Genomic DNA, 4,403 nt, shown 5'->3' with positions numbered 1-4,403 from the left:
ACCCGGGGAATGGGGTTTTCGGGTCTTGCTGGAACGGTGGCAGAATGCTGTAGGCGCTCTGGGACCGGTGACAGAACTGCTGTCAGGTCTCTGGGACCAGGTTTTTGTGCAGAATGCTTGGGAGTCTTGGGACCGGGGACAGGTGCGGTCGGACCTCGGGACCCGGGGCAGAATGCTGTCGGCGCTCTGGGACCGGTCGATGTCCTGCCTGTTACCGGGCAGACGGTCTCTTGGGACCGGGGCAGCACGTTGTAGTGGGTTTCTGGACCAGGGCGCACTCGGCCCCCGGTCTCTGGGACCCGGGGACAGTAATGCTGTCGGCTCTCTGGGACCGGGGCAGAATGTGTCGGCTTCGGTGACGGGCGCAGAATGCTGTCGGTCTCTGGGACCCGGGAAAGAACTGTCGGTTCTGGGACCCGGGACAGACATGCGGTGGCTCTGGGACGGACAGAAGTCGAAGTCTCTGGGACCGGGGCATGATGCGGTTGTAGTTTTATCTAGGCAGGCACGCCTTCGAGTCTCTGGGCAGAACGCCCGAGGGGCAGAATGATGTCGCATCTCGGGACCGGGAAATGCTGTGTGCTCTCTGCGGAACCGGGAGCAGACTTCGTCTGAGTTTCTACTAGGGACCGGACAGCAATGTGCGGCTCTTGGGACCGGGGACGAATGCTGTCAGGTCTCTGGTGACAGGGGCAGAATAGCGGTTTGGTAGTTTTTCTACTAGGGGATCGGTCGACTGGCCGGGCCTGTGTCGGCCTGGTGAGCTCCGGGGCAGAATGCTGTCGCTCTCGTGGACCGGCAGAATGCTGTCGGCTCTTGGGACCCGGGACAGAATCTGTCGTGGCTCTTGGGACCGGGACAGAATGCTGTCGTCTCTGGGACCCCGGGGCAGAATGCGGTTGTAGTTTTCTAAGTAGGCGGCATCGGCCTTCGCAGTCTCGGGAACCGCGGGCCGAAGCTGTGACGGCTCCTCTGGTCCCCCGGCGGCCGCCCAGCTCGCTTCGCGGTCTCTCGGGCTCGTTATTGTGTGAATCGATTGCTGCGCCTCTGTTTAGGACACCAGGCCGACTTACTTGCTGTCTCGCGCTCTCTGGGCTCCTATGCCCTTGACCTTATGCATGCCCTCGCTACGAGCTTGGGCCGCGTCCCTCCTGCCTGCCTCGTCTAGTCCGGTTACTTCCTCCTACTGGTTCTTTTTCATAGGCTTTCTCTGCTTCTATTCTTGTGCTTGCCCCTGGGTCTCTTTGTGTGAGTTTTTTGATCCCCAACCAGTCCTACTGCCCCTCTTGTTCCTATTCTCGTGCCTGTTCCTCCCAGTCCTTCTCCTTCCCTTCCTCCTTCAGCCTTTTTCCCTGACAGTGTCGCTTGGTTCTTTCTCTTATACGTTGGTGTGACACACAATAGAGATGATATATGCCATTCTCTCTCTCTTGCTCCTCTTGCAGATATTCATCCAATTCTTTCCGGTCTCTTGGGTGGCCGGCCCTGCCGACATGCGGTTGACTACGTATCATTTCTCTCTACTTTCTGCAACTTAGGTGCAACTCACTGATTCTCCAGCTTCGTCCATAGATCTTATTTCCCTGTCTAATCTCTGCACGCAGTACCTGCTTGTGTTGTGTTAATTTTCGTCCAATCCTCCCTTTGATATACAGCACTGTGTTAGTTTTCCGCTTGTGCTCCACGTTCTTTCTCCTCTTATTCTGTCGCATCTCGTCCTGTCTGTCCTTCCTTTCTGGCCGTCACATTCTCTTGCATCTTGGTATCTATGTACCTGGGATCTTATGTTACATTGTTGTGACCCACTATCGCGCTAATAAGGAGAAGCACGTACTCACCCTGTCACCCCCTCCCTAGCTCCTATGACCAGTCAGTGTCCCAGCCACCCGTCTTATTTAGTTCTCCGTGCCTGTGCTCCTCGCTGCTTCTCGTTGTACTGACCGCTTCCCTTTTTCCACGAGCTCTGTTTTCCTTGAATGCGCCTTATTTCGATTTTTCGGCGTTTCCCGCTGCTCTAGGCGCGTTCCTGGTCTTGTTTTTTTTTTCCGTCATTATTCTTCTCCGTTCTTTTCCCCTCACGAGTCGGTATGCTATAGGCACTCCTTTTTTTCTCCCTCCCTCGCCCAACACACAAAAGAGAATATCCAACACTCCCCACAACAGTTCCCCACCCTGAACCCCCCCCCCCCCCCGACCCCACCGACACCCCCCCCCCCCCGCCCCCTTTGGCGGAGCTGGCGGGGGCGGGTTCTGTTGTATTTTGTCGGTCCTGTTTGTCTGAAAGGGGGGAAACAATTCAAAACCAGCAATATAAACCAAGCTGTTTCAGCTATAGAAGGATTTTTTTTCAGTTTGCCATCATCGCATTTATTTTAGAGACGGCCATATATTTTAATATTTAAAACACACCAAATATTGTATTATTAAAAGTTGACGTTAGCTTTTACTTTGAAAAAGTAAGGAGTGTAGTATTTATTCCAGATGCGAGCTTATAGAAAAGTAGAAACTCTGGGATGGCAGAGGATTTTTTTTAGTTTGCTTAAATCGCATTTATTTTATAGACGAACATATATTAGTGTTTTTTATTATCAGTTGATAGTCGCATTTTATCTTAAGACCATGGTTAGTTAAAATAACATTTCCATGATTTTATTAATTTGCATGATTGCTAAATGGTACAGCAATCATGCAAATTAATAAAATACTTTTAATATTTGGTGGTTTTTTTAACTAACGTTAAAAAAACCCACCAAATATTAAAAGTATTTTATTCATTAGCTATGACATTGACGCAGGTTATTTGTATTCCATTTTACTTGTCACAACACACATAACATTCAGAAATAGCAAAACTATATGTACGGAAAAATTTTACTTCAACCAGTTTAACGTTTTTTTTTCAATTGATTGCAACAAACGTGGTCACGAATTTACCCGTGACTCATCTGGAAATAGATTCCGTTGGACACACCTCCGCATGGAGGAGACGGACGACAATGGACGCCCAGGCCTGCAGCATATCATTTTAGTATTATATTGTTTTTTATTCATTCAATAATACAAGTATACAAACAAACAAGGCAGTAGAAAAACACAAACAAATTTAAAAAAAAAAAAAAAAAACAACTTTGCCTCGGCGTCGAACAAGTCAAACATAAAGCATTCTTCGATGCAAAAAGGAAAAGTGTAGCTGCAACATTTACACCATCTTGATTATGGTGGACTCATTATATGAATGCCCCAACCCAAGTATTGCAAATAATGACTCGTTCATCATGCCCGCATTGAGGTTTATCACAAACTGGTAGCTCGCACACGACTGGGAACTTTACACAACGTGTGGGATGGCCAGCGTGGGAGAAAAGTAGAACTCAACGATTGCGTATATGTTCATTATAAGCGTATCTGCGTCTGCTCCCCTCATATCTGCTGGAATATATCAACCAAAAGCGTGCTAGGAACTGTTATTCTTTCACGCCTCATCAAGTACTTCCTGATACGTGCTTGGATACAAGTGTTGCACAGAAGTTGGTAAGGTGGCGTTTCAATTTCTGCCCCACCGACAAAAGGAACAATTTACAAAAGTTCTGGAAATTTACAAGGACAGTGGTTGCAATCGTCAGTTTCAACTCTTGCTCAAGTTGTGAAGGGAATGAAAATATATGAGTCTGTCAATGTTTTTAAACTAGTTTTATGAAATTGTTATGAAAAATTGTCTGTAAGTGTAGGGAATTTTGTTGTGTCTGTGCTCCTGTCGTTGGCCAGGACTCCCTTGAAAAAAGGAGATTGTAATTCCATGGGATTTTCCTGGTTAAATAAAGGTTTAAATAAAAAACAAAAAAAAAAAAATATATATATATATATATATATAATATATGATATATATATATATTATTAATATATTATTACACACACCATACAATTAAAAATCAGAAGAAATAAAAAAATAAAAAAAAAAAGACAGGACCATGACTCAAATTAAATTCAAAAGTTTCAAGTAGATAAAAACCAGTCGTGGGCTATTGTCCAATTGAACAGTTTCAGAGACTCTATACAAAAGGTTTAGCCGTTTTCCAGTGATAGGGACGGGGTTGTGGTCTTAAAATTGATTTAGTATGATAACAATGTTTCCCTAAAGGCAACAACGGTTGTGAGAAAAGTTTACCTTCTTTTTCAAACAAAAACAACAAACTTAATATTCGGCAGACATATATATCGGAAAAATACGAGTTTATTTTTAAAAGCATGCGACATTGAAACTACTGTAATGGTAACATTGCGCGCTTTATTTTGAATTTGAACGGATCAGCAGCACGTAGAGAGAGCTCTCAACATGGTGGTAGCATAGCAGTCTCTTGTTGTGTATAACTGATGTACACGTCTTGTATTATACACCATTGCAT

Source organism: Etheostoma spectabile, chromosome 5, assembly GCF_008692095.1.
Source record: "Etheostoma spectabile isolate EspeVRDwgs_2016 chromosome 5, UIUC_Espe_1.0, whole genome shotgun sequence".
Taxonomy (NCBI): domain Eukaryota; kingdom Metazoa; phylum Chordata; class Actinopteri; order Perciformes; family Percidae; genus Etheostoma; species Etheostoma spectabile.
The sequence above is the reverse complement of the archived record's forward strand: the minus strand, read 5'-3'. Positions refer to the sequence as shown.